The sequence below is a fragment of the Equus quagga genome, chromosome 21 (genome assembly GCF_021613505.1).
Source record: "Equus quagga isolate Etosha38 chromosome 21, UCLA_HA_Equagga_1.0, whole genome shotgun sequence".
Classification (NCBI taxonomy): domain Eukaryota; kingdom Metazoa; phylum Chordata; class Mammalia; order Perissodactyla; family Equidae; genus Equus; species Equus quagga.
The window spans coordinates 13,765,305-13,781,342 of NC_060287.1; the positions used below are offsets into that span (position 1 = coordinate 13,765,305).

The 16,038-nt window shown below is 40.6% G+C and overlaps 1 long non-coding RNA gene across 1 annotated transcript in view; it reads left to right on the top strand.

Moving 5' to 3' along the window:
- The first annotated feature begins 804 nt into the window (after positions 1 to 804).
- LOC124231304 (uncharacterized) overlaps positions 805 to 16,038 on the top strand; it is a 39,663-nt gene continuing 24,429 nt past the window's right edge. Inside the window, exons 1-2 of the long non-coding RNA XR_006886486.1 lie at positions 805 to 869; positions 11,546 to 11,646. This is a non-coding gene — a long non-coding RNA (uncharacterized LOC124231304). The remainder of the gene's footprint in view (positions 870 to 11,545; positions 11,647 to 16,038) is intronic.

A 16,038-nucleotide genomic window follows, 5' to 3' on the forward strand; every position in this document is an offset into this window, starting at 1 on the left:
TGGGGTTTCGGACCTGGACATGTCTTCTCGGGAGCGTTATTCTGAGCACTAAGGTTGTTCCGTTCCTCCTTTTTCTTTGGAGTTGGAGGGCTACCCAGCCTAGTCATTTAATTGCTATCACGGGACGACCAACCTGAACTTTCTGTGATTGTCCTCTCCGTTCCCTACATCAGTATTGAGCACTAGTTCTGCTGGATGTTAATAGTTGTTAAATGAAAGCACGAAGAGCCAAATATGCTTGAGAAACACTGGATTTAAAACAACATTTAATGGGACTTCTCAGAGGCTTACCATGCCAACTGTCTTCATAATGTTCCAAGAAGACAATATAGCGTGCTCATTTTCCAGACTCTAACCACAAACGCCCTACCTAGTGTTCCCCAGCATACACTTTGGGAAACCACACTCTAAAACTAACGCCTATAAGAATAACATTCAATAACGTCCATTGTTGTTTTTGCTTTTGGGACCGAATGTAGATCCATGGCCATCCTCATAATTTCCTCATAATTATTTGAATTATTACAAGATGAGCTTAGCTGTTCTTTGATTTAACAAGTTCCCTCTGGATTTGAGCAGATTTTCTTTCGTTTGGGTTTTACATGGAAGCCAATAATTTTCCCTAGAGCCATCCGGGTACTATCTTCTAAACATATACATGGTCTGAGAAAAACTGTGTACAGGCTTCTGGGATTTTGCTGACTCCCTCTGGGCAGAGAGCTGGTGCCGCCTGTAAGAAACGCCTATGTGCTCGTCTTGACTCTTTCAAGTCAGGCTGGCAAGTTTACAACATTCAGAGGCTGAGCCGATCTTAAAGAGAACACTACACCTGTTCTCCTGACATCTTCGAAGTTTTCTCTTGAAGTCTGGTAAGACAAGAGGAATATTGTTTTGTCACAATAAGTTGATATATTTTTAAGTCTTTGAATTCTCTTTTATTTTAAAAAGGGCTTTACAAATGCTTGTATATTTCCTTCATCTTGTAATTCAATAAATATTTGTTGAATCTTCTGGTGTGCCAACTCCTGCGCTAAGTTTAGGATGAAGAAGCATACGTGAATCTGGAGGAGACTCTGTCCCTGCCTGAAAGGCCTTCTCAGTGTGGTGGGGGACATGCAGCATGAGAAAAACGTGTATATTATGAAACACTCGAATGGCAGTGTGAAAAATGTGTGTGGCAGTGAAGAGGAGAGAAAAACGAACTCTGCTTGGGCAAATTTTGCAAAAGTAACATTTATCCTGGGTTTTGAAGAATGAATAGAAGTTCATTAACTGTGGGAAAGTACAATCTGGGATGGAAAAACAACATATGTAGGGGAACAGAGTCATAGAAGGATTTGTTGTACTTGGGGAATGGTGAGAAGTGTAGAGTTCTAGACAGAGGTAAGAGATATAGAACTGGAAAGAGGGGGTTGAAGAGGTAGGCTAGGGTCAAACTGGGAAAGATTCTGATTGCCCAGCCAAGAAGCTTAGACATTATTGTGCTGGAAATCAGGAGCCTTGGGTGGTCTTTACACAAAGGAGTGACATGATGAGACTTTGATTGTAGAAAGAGTTCTGGAAGTCAGGACACATGGAAAATTTCCTTTAAAGGGAAGAACTTGCTAGATTACTAGTAAAGAAAACAATAATAATGTGTTAAAAAGGCGAAGAGAGCCTGAGCTAAGGCAGTGGCATCTGAGATAGAAGCATCAGGATTCATTGACAGTTCGATTCATAGTCCAGTGAATGAGTGGGTGGCTGATGCTGACTCCAAGGCTTCTGTCTTGTTGGGTCAGTTGGGTGGATGGTGAAGATAATAAACAATACTGGCAAGGAAAGGAGCTGCTATGGGTTGGATTTGTGGGTGAGAGTGGGTAGAGAGGTACTAGGTTTTAAATAGGGAGGGAGATAATGTAGCCTTCTGTGGCAGAGACTACGATTGGCTCCCTCAGCCTCCATTCCACCCCCTTTCATTTCATTCTTATCTCCTATACTGTATCACCCCATTTTATTCCTAGATCCTACACTGTGCTATAATGCAGTATTGCTCAAAATATACATTTCCCAGATGCCCTTGCGGCCACCCATCACACGTACAGCCCTGAGATTTAGAAGGTGGAAGTGGACATCCTGAGGTGGATGCAGTGCTGTACTTCAGCTGTTTCCTTTGGCAAGCGTGCCTTGGGTGTTTGTTTCTTCTGCGGCAGCAGTAGTGGAGTTTCCAACGTCCAGTCTTTGGCTTTGCAGAGTTGAAAGGCAGTGTCTAGGACATCCACTTGCTGGCAGAGGGTGTGGAAGAGGTAGCCTGGTGGATCTGGAGCTAGCAGCCTCCAGCTTCACCGATGATGACAGAGGCAGTGTCTCCCACCGAGGTGATTCTAGGGTGTTGTTCTGGAAGTCATTCTTGTGAGCTCAATTTAAGGCCTATTCCTCCAGTCTTTCCACAAATCTTAAAGCACCAAAGTCTTCTCTTCTTAATGTAGCTAGAATGGTTTCAGTTATCAATATCTGACCCCTGACCAGTCCACTTTCAAATGGGAATAGTATTTTATTACAGAATTATTTAAATACTGTTCTCTTTATAAAATCATTAAATATGTTTGTCATTGAATGTGTTCGGCAATTTATAGATTTGACTGCTACTGACAATGCAGCAATCTTCTCAACTGTGAGATTATGAAGGACATGGCCTTGTTTTAAACACCTCTGAGTGTCCGCGCCTAGAACAGTGCTTTACACCAGTGGCGTCCAATACATTTGTCAGGTTTCATTGCATTTAATGGAATTGACCGAACAATTTGTGCTCCTCCTAACAGTGTCATACAATACAGCTGGCAATCTCCCTAACTCTGATCGTTGTTTTAGATGATAAATTGCCCATATCGTTAGTATCTAAAACGCTTTGATCTTAAATTTCTTCAGAATTCTCTGATGCATACCATCTGGCTTCAGTGACTCATGGAAATTTAATGTCCTGAGTTGTGTTTACCACCTGTTGTTTCTCTTTTTGTATTTATGCTAGTGAATCATATTTGCTTTCAATGAAAAGTGATTCTTTAGTAAAAATTCTATATTTATCGTGTCAGTGACGATCACTGATCGAGTGATACAGAGAAACAATTCAAACTTCCTTTACCCTTAAATGCTCCTCTCCCCTCCAGTGAGAACGCGATTGTATTTTGAGTTCTTCTGCAACAACCACTGATCAGACAGGGATCACTTTCAACCCTCAGACTATTCTTGTAGGGAAGTGGTTTTTCCCCAAAGACTTTTATCTGAATTTGCTTGCATTTCAGTAGTATTCATATCTGGTGTTCTATGCCAATATTACTGTCTCTTTCATATGTTGTATTTCTCCTTATGGACACATGATTTTAATACTTTCTATGGTATGAGGCTTTTATATGAGGATGGCACACAGATACTCCTTCCTATTCCTATCAGATGCTTTTCATGGTAAGCGACAGAAACCCAACTCAAACTGGATAAAGATTAAGTGGAGTATATTAAGAAGTACTGAGATAGAAGCCTTTAGATATAGTTCAAATAGAGTTCTTCTTCCATTTCTCTGTGATTTTTCTTGGTTCTGCCTCCTCTGTGTTGGCTTCATCTTTAGGCTGGCTTCTGTATAGTTGGAAGACAACCGTCAACAATAATAGGAATTATATGCTGACTTGTAACATCCATTGAACAAAATTCCTAAGTTTTGCTCTCATTGGGCCACCCTCTAATGAGAAGGCTGAGTCCATCCCTGAAACAACCATGTGAGCTGTACCTCATGAGTATTTTTCAATGAAGGAAATTTGAAGGGGTTTTGAGAAGGGAACTGTGCTATATCTTTTTTCTATGACCCAGTTTCACCATGGTCTGAAGTAGACTCCGGGAGCCAAGAGGGCAATTTCCCAGTATCCTCAAGGTCAGAATAACTTCTAATACATATTGTTGCATCATTTCTACCATATATATTTTTTCTGTTTCCTCTGTTAACAGTGCAAATCCTGAGGGCAGATTTCATCTCTTTTATGCCTTTTGTATTGATGCTCCTCAGCTACTGTAGGAGTCTCTTCACCGTCAGAAGCCAGTAAAGGTTCACTTCCTAGCTATACGTCATTCTGATTATAGGGCCTTAGAATAATGCAATTTTTAGATTTATTTTATATAATTCTTGACTGAGACTTTGCCTTTTGGGTCATATTGAGCCAGAACTAGGCAATCAATCAATCACTAAATATATATTAAGCTCTACTGTGCCAGGCATTCAGTGGGAGCCTTGAGAGTGGAGATAGAAGGGAGTGTAATATATATAGTATCTCATTAAAACATTTCAAGGCAAAGGCAAATGGGAGACACCTATTTCCCAGGTCTGCGCCTCTCCTCTGTCACATTTGGAATTCTCCTTACTCTCTTTGGTGCTCTTCCCAGGTTACCAGTGCTATTGTTTGTGTCGCGCCATGTCTTTGGTTTTCTACTGCTGTGGCTCACCGGCTCTGGCAGGGTTCTTCCTCCTTCGTCTGGGAGGGCTCTGTTCATCAAACCATTGTGGAACATGTATGAGAACCCCAACATGACTGAAGCACACAGCTGCCTTTGGGACTTCACTGCCAAAAGCTTACATGCAAATAGTAATGTGACGCATGCCAGGATATAGATAAGCACTGGATCTACTCCAAGCTTCCAGAACCCGGAAGTCAAGGAAGTTTACCCTGAGACAGTGATGACTACCTATCAATTTTTTTAAAAAAGGGTAAGTCACCCAAGTGAAAAAGCATTGTGATCACAGGCAGCAGCATGGCCAGAGGCCATTTGCAAAGACCTAGCTTTTAAAGTGGTATAGTAGTATAAATAATTTCTTTTTTGTTTTTCCAAATTTTTTTTTCTCGTGAGGAGAACTTTTAAGATGTACCTCTCAGCAACTTTCAGTGTTATTAACTATAGTCACCATGCTGTACATTACATCCCCATGACTTATTCATTTTATAACTGGAAATTTTGACCTCCTTCACACATTTCACTAACTCCCCACCCCCTGCCTCTGGTAACCACCCATCTATTCTCTGTATCTATGAGTTCATTTTTGTTCTTTTAGACTTCCACATATAAATGAGATCATATGCTATTTGTCTAATACATTTCTGTACCTGGATGGTTTAGTCTATGTGAGCAACTGCTAGGAACAGCCTCGTTTTCCACGTTCTGATTCAAGTGGTGTGGCTAAAGTTTTCGCAGATCCTTAAATCACTAGCTGACACCAAGAGGAACAATTTTCCTCATGAATATATGAGGAAGCCATAGTCAGAAAAAACCTAGGATTATCCTTCTGCTCAGTAGAAAGAACAATTTTGTCTCAAGATCCAGGCCTATGTAAGAGGAGGCCGATTAAGGCAACTCCTTGCCCAGAGTGTCTTGAGAGGGTCTCTCAGCAAAACATCTTCCCAGTGGGTTCTCCACTCCTTCTTGTCTGGCCACAAATTCTCAACAGTTAACTCACTAAGTGGTGAGGTCAATAAAAGTGGGGCATCCTCTTCTATAGAAAGTCTCAGGGAGAAGGCAGCCCTGCCTGAAGAGCATATTAGCCTAGATTAGCTCACTATCTAAGATGAACTTGAGAACAGTTTCCTTTCAGGGGAGAAAAGAAGATGAGATCACAGTGTACAGGCTAGGCAGGGCTGAGATAGGAGCAGCTAGGGCCTAGGAGGAAGAACTCACTCAAATGCTATCTATTCTGCTCTCTCTTCTGTGGTCGGTTGGGTCCCGAGGTCTTGACTTCTCTGTCTCCACTTCTGGTTCTTTCTTTTTTCTGGCAGGCAGAATAATGCTCCCTCTCTCCCAAGATGTCCTCAACCTAAGCTCTAGAACGTATGAATACGTTATGTGACACGATGAAAAGGACATTGCTAATGTAATTTAAGTTGAGGATCTTCAGTCAGAGAGATCATCCTGGATTTTCCAGATGAACCCAATGTCATCACGTGTCCTTACAAGTGAAAGAGGGAAGTGGGAGAGTCAGGGAAGGGGATCTAGTGACAGAAGCACAAGTGTGGCACAGCCAGGATCCAAGGAATGTGGACAGCCTTTAGACGCTGAGAAAGCCTCCCCTGGGCCCTCCAGAAGGAATGCAGTCTGCCAACACCTTGATTTTAGCCCCACAAGACCCATTACAGACTTCTTACTGCCAGAGCTGTAAGAAAATAAATGTATGTTGTTATGAGCCACTAAGTTTGTGGTAATTTGTTACAGCAGCCATAGGAAATTAATACACCTCTCTTCATTTGATGTCCATGCCCCAGGAGGTCACCACCCCCCCCCCCCCCCCCCCGCCACCATCAGGGTCTTCGATTCAGAGGGCTGATGCTGGGATATTGTCTCAGGGTCAAACCTTTATCAGAGCCAGAAGTGGAACGCAACCCACCTTTCAAGGAAAAGCGAGAGGAATGGAGGGGCTGTGGTGATCAAGTCTGAGGCATACCACCAGCAGAGTGTCAGAAGGAGGAGCGAGTAGTGACGCGAAAAAGAACATTAACCAACTACGTGCAGGGATGGAGGAACTAGCACAGGCGTGAAGCAGGGACAGCCAAGAACATTTCAGCCTGATTGAGAGACATGTATTTTTGTGTCTCAAAGGACGTGGAACACAGTGACCCAGGTATGAAGGTATAATGACCCTATCCTTGACCGTTACAGCATCTTTAGATGAATGCTTTCAATAAACAGAACCAAGAAACGAGAGCTTCAAGAAACAACTGTTTTAATGTATACATACGTATTTTGTTTGGACAATTGATGGAGGCTCCCATTATGCCCCAAAATGCCCCAAATTTATCTTACAAATTTTATTTTCCATTTGACAGCGACAGGAAGCCCAACTCTATGAAGATCAGCTAAAATGACTTGAATTTTTCCCATAAATACTGTAAAGGAAGATTTTTGTTTGCTTTTTTTAAAATGTATTTTGGTTTTAAAAAAATTCCTCAAAGGTACACGATAATATACAGTTTTTAAAGGCCATTCATCTTCGTTAGCTCCTCACCGTCACCTTAAGAAGTAGCTTGCGAAATCATTATCGTCACCATTTTGCAGAAAACTGAGGCCCAGAGAGGTTAAGTGACTAGCCCGAAGGTATAAACTTGTAGGAAGGGGAGGCTCAAATTGTAATGGGTGTTATTACTTCACTGAATCCTCTCAGCATGAGACGAAACAAGTAAATGGTATTTTTTTCATTTTAAATTTGGGAGGTTAAAGCCAAATTGGCGAAGCAACATAGCAAAATTGAGTAACACGGAAGAGTCTATGACTCATTGCCTTTTTCGTTCCTGAATACCTGCGATGTCAAAGTTTTCCTTCCCTTTTAAGACCCAGTTTGTATGGTGTCCCCGCCTCTTTTCTTCTTCTGAAACTAAATCCCAATTAAAGTGCTGACAGAGGAGCCAGCGGGGGAGTTCAGCGGCCTTTGCCGAGAGGCCCACAGCATCACCAAGGAGACAGGTTCTGGGACAATGCCTGGACGAACCTGCCCCCATTAACTGGATTAACTGCCCTGGCCCTCCTTCAAGCGCTGACTCGAGTCTCTGCAGACCGGAGGAATTTCATTTCCGAAGTCGCTCGGAACACAGTCGAGTGAGGAGGCCGGCTGGAGCAAGGCCTGAGGTGGAAAGGGAGCTTGGTGCTTTGTGTCAAAAACCGGAAGGGGAAGATTCCTTTCGTTGAATGGCGGTTGTTCTTTGGGTTACCACAGGTCACATTAAGAAAGTAACAACTCAAGAAACCAGTTCTCCCTCAAGTGGGGCCTCCCCTCAACCCCCAGAGAAAATGGAGGTGCCCTCTGTGGGTCCACCACAGCGCTTTCCAGAGCGCGTTCCTTGGAACGCTGGTCCTGCCAGGTGTCTGTGAAAGGGTAGAGTCAGTTTAAAAATACTACCGCTATTACCTCACTTTTAGATTCACAAATGTACACGGACATATTAAAAGTTTTGTTTTGTTTACAGGAAACTTTTCTCAAACTTATTTGATCATGGAACAACTGGCTCTCCCCCCTTAAAAAAATCAAATGAAAACATAATGCGGGAAACTTCTTCTTAGTTCATCTCTAGGGTCTTTTAGCCTAAAAAATTTTAATAGAATTTCAGAAGAAAGAGGATAGAGCAAAAAGGAGGAGAGGCGAGACTCTTGTCGTTCTATTTCTGCCTAGGAGTGAAAAATCGTAAAATATCTTCATGTCTTACATCGTCCATCTGTAAGAAGTGTAGTATTTTCCTCAACTCAACGTTTTGAAGATTCTGCTGTTATAATTACACTTTACTGAAGTGAAATAAAATAAAATCAATTAAAACCCCTTAAGCCATTTAGAAGGAAGTGAGACAAGATTGTTTATTTTTCAGAAATGACTTTAGCAAACAATGTCAATACTTTGCATATTTAAAAGAACAGATCATATGGGGCCAGCCCAGTGGTGTAGCAGTTAAGTTCACATGTTCCGCTTTGGCGGCCCAGGGTGCACTGGTTTGGATCCTGGGTGCGGACCTACACACTGCTTGTCAAGCCATGCTGTGGCAGGCATCCCCTGTATAAAGTGGAGGAAGATGGGCGCAGATGTTAGCTCAGGGCCAGTCTTCCTCAGCAAAAAGAGGAGGATTGGTGGCAGATGTTAGCTCAGGGCTAATCTTCCTCAAAAAATAAAAAATTAAAATTAAAAAATAATAAATAAAAGAACGGGTCACAGTAGTATTCGTGTTTTCTTCACATCTTAGGTGGAGCTTAAAGTTTTAATCCCACATATGAAGTTGTGTATAGAATTTAGAGAGACAACCAGCAATAGCTAAAAAACTCGAAGACCTTTGAAGGATAAATGATGAGAAAACCATGAGAATATAGGCAGCGTATTTTCTCACAAACTAAATACATTGAGTTAGTTTTCAAAGGCTGGTCTCATGAGAGAGGTAAAAATGTATTTACTTAACTGCTATATATAGGATAACGTGGAAAATATATTTCTTGGGATACTGAGCTGCCTGCCAAAGTCTGTCTTTGTATGTCTACTGACTATTAATCAAATTAGCTAACTTGGAAAATAATAAGTTATTCAGTAAGATTATTCCGTAAATTTACATCTGTTGCTATTTCCCTCCCATCTCATTTGCTGGGGGTTCGAGGCAGGGTACGTGAAGAGGTTTATTGTTTTTGATATATTAACTATTTTATTTACTAGATATTTTAACATATGCTTTGAATTAATACTCTATAGAAATATACAATAAACATATCAATATTTACCTTGTATTATGTGTAAGTATTTAAAATGAGTCCCTTAGGACACAGACCCAGGAAGTTTCAGGGTAGTATTTTTGTTCATGCCTAATCATAGAGAAGTAATAGAGAATATATTAATTCCAGCTGGTATTTTCAATTCCAGTGCTTCCCAATTACACACAGGATGAAATGAGAATCCCATGCCTTTCCATTTAAGACCCACCACAATCTGCTTTCTCCCCGATTCCAGGCTTAGTTCCTATGGCTCTGAGGCATCCAATATCTGCTCCAGCCAGCATCCCTGGGCCGTACATCCCCGCGTCTCCCTCTGTGTGCCCATGGCCCTCTTCTCCAAACTCACCTCTAACCATCTGAAACCTATTACTATTACTAGAGGTTAAAACATTTGCCTCCGGTCACACAGCAGGGAGTGGGAAAAGCTACACTTCAAAATAGGGGACCCGCTTGTAGAGCCTACATCTTAATTACTACAGGGAACTTATAAAATGCTGAGAGGGTGACATTGACAGAGCTGGACTTGAAATCTGACTCTATGGTTCCCAGCTAGGTGACTGTGCGCTAGATATTTGATCTCTCTGATCATCAGTTTCCTCATCTGTGAAACGGGAATAACAATAGACCATTCCTCACAGATTCCTGTAAAAGTTAAATAAGATGGTCCCTATAAAGTGCTCGGTTCAGTGCCTGGTCTGTAGTGAGGACCCAATAAATGTCAGCAGTTATTTTTACATCCTTATACTGTAAGATTTCTTTATATATGTATATATATCTTTATATCTATATCTATATATCTATATGTTTTCCCCTCTCCAACTGGACTGTATAAATCTGGAGCGGGAAAAAAGTCTATTCATTTTGTGAAGTCTGCCTAGAGCATCAAGAATAGTTCTTGAACTTGATAGGTACTAAATATATATTTTTGATTGATTAGCATTTAATTGTCTTTTATTCCTTATGTTAAAAATTTCCGGTTGCTTATTAAGAACACTACTATTGAAGAATTTTGTAATATAATAGCTACCTATTCTGTTACAGAACAGATACTTCTAAAAAATGTAAACATTTTAAGTAATCCTTTGGTATTTAGTTAACATTCCGTAAATATTTTTAAATGTATCTTTTTTTGACAAATAGCATAGCCTAACAGCTTTTCTGTTTTCAACCTTCAATCTTTTTTTCACACCATAGGAAAGGTTTTATTAATTATTATTTTTTTGCGTGTGAGGAAGAGTAGCCCTGAGCTAACATTTGCCACCAATCCCACTCTTTTTGCTGAGGAAGACTGGTCCTCAGCTAACACCCGTGCCCATCTTCCTCTACTTTACATGTGGGATGCCATCTCAGCGTGGGTCGACAAGCAGTGCACAGGTCCACAGCCTGGGTCCAAACTGGTGAACCCTTGACCGCCGAAGCAGAATGTGTGAACTGAACAGCTACGCCACTGGGCTGGCCCCCGTTTTGTTAATATTTTAGCTGGGCTAGGATGGTGGGTTCATTTAGTATTCACAGGGATAGATACCACATGCTCTTTTCTAGATGTTTCACTATCATTTAGCTTTAGCTAATGGGCACTTAAAGTCTTGCTGATTTTTCCCCAAAGACCCATAGTTATCTATAACATTCTTGAATAATTGGGCTTTAAGTGGACGTTAACAGGGTTGACTACTTCCAGAAATATGCAGAAATATTTTTACTAGTTTAAATTTGAAATTCGTATAATCCTTGAGGTACAAGTTTTAAAATTCCCCTCTCAAAAACTGAAAGTTCATTAATACATGAAACGGAGTGACTTGGGTTTTTGTTATTAGAAGTTATTGATAGAAGTCTTATTTTATAAAAGTGCTATTCACTATCATTGTAGATGCTACGTTAAAGCAACACCACCACCTGGAACCTACAAACTGCTGCCAGAACAAACAAAATGTATCCCTACAACTTCTCAAGAAACCTCATTTTTGGGATATTCTCATTTCAAAGTCAACTGCTTTCGAGCCGTTTCTCTTTCTTTAGATCAGCATATACGTGTTGACATTGATTCTCTGTCTAAGAATTCGCCTGCAATCATTTGTAAAATATAGTCTTTCACATATTCAACTGTTTTTAAACCAAAGTCAGTATTTTCTGCAGTGGGGGCTGGCTTTGGGTAGAGAGGGACCCCATGCAGCTCTTCTGCACTTTGGGAGTGGTTTCAGCCGGAGGTGAATGAGTGGTGGTGAGTGGGAGGGAGATTCTGAAGGCAGAATATTTCCAACTGTTACTAATTCTTTTCTTTTGTATTTTATTCTTTTCTTTGTTTTAGGAGGAATGGCCCCCAGGCTCCAAGAGCAAAATATCAGAAACCTCATATTCAGCATCTCTTATACCATCTTTTCTAATACCCACAGCAAGCTTGTGAATTTGGTAAGTTATTCTTATCCTCATTTGACAGATAAGGAAATTAAAACTAAAAGAAGTTTGCTTATGAAGATGACACAGGATTAAACGAAAGAATCAGGACTTTAATAGAGATCTCTGACTTTCAGAGTGACGCACCAACCACTTTGCATATTGCCCAAGAGGAAGATAAAATCATTGGCAAGTTAATGTATACATCTTTAATGGTGTTAATAATTGTAATTGTGCTACATAATAATAATGGCATAAGAGACAAGCAGTGCACATAAGTGGCTGAAATTAACATGACTTTTAAACATAGCCATACTTAGTATTTTTGGCACCTATGAGGGAGGGAAGAAAGTTTCTGAGTTTGTCACTCATTGTCTGAATTTGGGAAACTGAAGGTGACAAAATTTCATTTTTCCACCTTCCTATCAAAGCTTGTTGATGACAAAGTCTGTGCATTGCAATATGAAATGAAGTGTGGGCCCAAATGAAATCCCCTGTTTTTGAGGGTAAATTAATTCAATCAGAGAGCATTGCCTGCACCCATCACTCAGATAATAGATAGGGATCTTTCCTTTTAGTATTTCAGCAGTGTTTTTTTCTTAATCCTTAAAGAGAGAGGGGATGCCCAGAGTCTGTGGAGAACAGGTCAACCAGAGTTGTTACTAAGCGAGGTCAGAAGCAGGTTTGTTTTGACAACCTTCTACCTCCCTGGTCTCCCTTGTCTAGACCCCTCCGCGAGAACTAGAGCCCTCTTCCGGTTCTAGGCACTGCCCTGAAGCATCCCAAAGTTCTTCTAAATGATTCTCAAATTATTTTGACCTCAGGGAAAGCTCTTAATCCCTCAGTGTAGACAAGGATTCAGCAAATCTTTTTGCTAAAGGGCTAGATAGTAAATATTTTCACCTCACAGGGCCAAATGTTCTCTCACAACTACTCGATATGCAAATCGTAGTGTGAAAACGGCCACAGACAATATGTAAACAAATGAGAAGGGCCATGTGTCAGTAAAACTTTATTTACAAAAGCAGACAGCAGGCTGGATTTGACCCAAACACCATAGTTTGATAACCCCTGATGTAGACCATGTTCTTCATTACACTGTGTTCTAGTGTCAAAGTAACACAGAGGAGAAAGGTAATACTGACAGCGGGTCCTCCTTTCATCAGTATTAGCACCTACACAATTCCAGGGCCTGTGCCCCGTGTGAACATTTAGTGGCGATTAACTCAGATGTGGATTCTGGACTCGTGCTGCTTTTCCTCTTTCTCCCAGCAGAAGAGCAGGACTATCTTGACACAGGATGGCAATATTTCAAATTAGTAATTCACTTCTTTTGCAACAATATATGTGCTCTGCCGATAAAGCCCTTGGGAAACTTGCAAACTACACAAAGTTTGCATATCCACATTCCCTTCTCAATCTTATCTTGTGCTTTATCTCTCACCCCCGAGACAGTCAGTGCCCTTGCTCTATTGCCGAGAGTCTGCCCTCTCCTCCATATTCCACACTCTTCCTCCTCCATATTCTACCCCCACACGAAATCTTCTTGACCTCTTCAACACCAACACAATGTTCTTAGAGTCTTGAACTTGACAAATTAAATTTATTAGCACCGTGGTATAAATGATGCAGATTTTCTTGTTTAAAAAGCGAGCTTGTGAACCCAACTTATACTGCAGCTGGTGATAAAGTACGTATGATCAAGTGTGCATCTCCACACCCTGCCTAAGCCGTCAGGGATCAAGTCCTTTTCCAGGCTTAATAGAAATTAAGCTGAATCCTGAAGAAGGAGAACCTTCAGTAGCTTTTTCAGTTTTCTGGAAGAAGAGAGAAAAGAGAACAGAGGTACTTATTACAGGAGGTACAGGCAGTTCAAGGCCTACCTTGCTGCGCCAGCTCAAACAGACGGTATGTGACAGATTAATTTAGACCAGCACACACCTTACTGGGAAGTATGTGCTAATAGAAGAAAGCAGAATTAAATATTTAAATATGGCAAAATAAAAATTTGAATTGTCTCTACTCCCTTCTCATTTTTTCTTTCCTAATGTTCCAAGGATGGCTTTTGTTTGGAGATCTAGAGAGTGAACTTTGACTTGTGATTTCAAATGTCGTTTGGACTACAGTCATTAAGCAACCGATGAGAAATAAAAATTTAAGTGGATATTTCTGAGTGAGTAGAAAAATATCACAAGCAATTTTTTGTTTGTAGAAAAGAGAGGTGAGATTCTGTACTAGTCCGAAGAGAAAAGTCAATGGTTATGGTGTGAGAGGACACAGGATAAATGATGTATAGAACCAGGAAGAAAGTCTATAAAATTCAATCAACTTCTATAGGCTTGTTTGGTACAAAAAAGCAGGGACACTTGGAGTAGCTCTGCATTTCAGCAAGCATAATGGATTTTGGCCTTCAGCCTACTCCAGTGCATTTCTTTTCCCTAGGGAGTTATTTTTATAGCCCAAGAAACTGGTCTAAAAGAGTTGGGGTTACTTAAGAAGTGGTGATTTACTATTTAGTTCTGGAAGGGCTCTAATGGCTTGGAAGTCTAATCTGTACCTGGCTTTACCTGAATGGATTCATCTTTCTTGTGTGATAAACTTCTTCATTGGACAACAATGAAACGACTGGGCTAATTATGATGTCAGCTGACACTGGTGGTGTGAAGGCGTCTTGAAGTTGGATTCAGCCCAGCTCAAGCAAAATGGAGACCATATTGAAAACGGAAAGGAGAAATTCATCAGAATCTCCTCTCCAGAGGAGTTTGGGCTCTCGTCCCTGCTCCTTTCTCATATCTACCTCCTCTTTCCTGTCTGTGTGAACGAATGATTATTAGCCATTTTTGTGCTATGGATGCCCTTGGCCCTTTGAGGAAGCCCGTGGAATTCTTCTCAGAAAATACTTTCAATGTATAAAATACATGATATAGGATTAAAAAAGAAACCAGGCATATTAAAACACAATCATAAAATATTAATTTTAAATTTGATTTTTTGATGTAAATTTTTGCAATATATTAACATATGTACTTCTTTACAATGTAGTCAATAAGAAGATCTGGCAGTGTATCACTAACTACCATAATTCCAAAATATGTATAAATTCTTTGAGGGTTCTGACACGAAAATATCAGTAATTTCTGTTGGAAATAAAATCATAGATATTGCCAGTACTACTCTAGTTTTGCCTAAATTCGTAATATGGTTAGAGGCTGGTGAAACCAATGTACTCTTTTTCCCTTCCGAGTTCATGAAGCTCCCTGAATTCTATCCCTGGGCTCAGGGTAAGAAGTGCTGCTATTTACTATCTTCTTTTTGATCTCTGTACAAATTGGGAAACGATGAACTAGCTTAAGAGTGGCGTGGTCCCAGATCCAGGGCTCCTGACAACTGTCACATGTCTAGTTGTGCCAATGCTAAATCCCCAAGAGAGTTAATCTGATTGGCCAGAGACCAAGTATCCATTCTTATTCTCAAAAACAGGAGAAGAGTGGATCCTGTAAAAGATCCTTGCAAAAGATCCTGTAAAGCAAGCTCATCCTTGACCCATTCTTTTGGGGAACAGGAGAAAGAGAATTTTCAAAGACAGGATATGCGTAAGGCAGACACCCCAAAAAGACCTTTTACAAATTCAGGTTTAAGACCTTTAAAAGTAATTTGAAAATTCCTTAGCACAGCCTATAGGTATAATGAGGGAGTTCTCAGGGTGAAGAGTGATCACTGTTCATTGGGAATAAAAGTTGTCTATGTACACACAAAAGTCTAGGTACTTGAAAAGTCTTCTCTGGCATTGTCCAATAGAACTTTCTGTGGTGATGGAAATGTTCTCCATCTGTACTATCCAATATGGTAGTCATGTCTAGCTATTAAGCAACTGAAATGTGGCTTATGTGACTGAGGGAGTAAATTTTAAATTTTCTTTTATCTTAATTAATTACAATTTAAATCTACATAGCCATGCGTGGTTAGTGGCTACTGTAGCAGACAGCCCAGGTCTAACGGGTTAAATAGTGCCTCTCCCTCACTTTCCTGTAACCATGACACTCCAGCCAAACCAGCAAAGAACTCATATTATTCAGCTTCTGACCTTTGTTGTGTCTGTTTCCCAGCCAGGCACACACTCATGGTATCTGTCCATTGCTCTGCGTCGTAGCATACTTCATATGCCCAACTTGAATCCCACCTCCTCTGGACGACTTCTATTATCAGCCTAGCCCTCTGAAATCTTAAGGCATCTATTACTATATCACTAACTGGGACAGATCACATAACGCTTGGTACATATTGATCTTTTAAAAATTGTTTACAGTTTACTTTCAAGTAGAGTACAGGCTCCTCTTGGGGAAGAAACAATTTCTCACATTTCTTTGAATATAGGTGTTCAATGCAATGTTGTTGAAAATGAGGTCA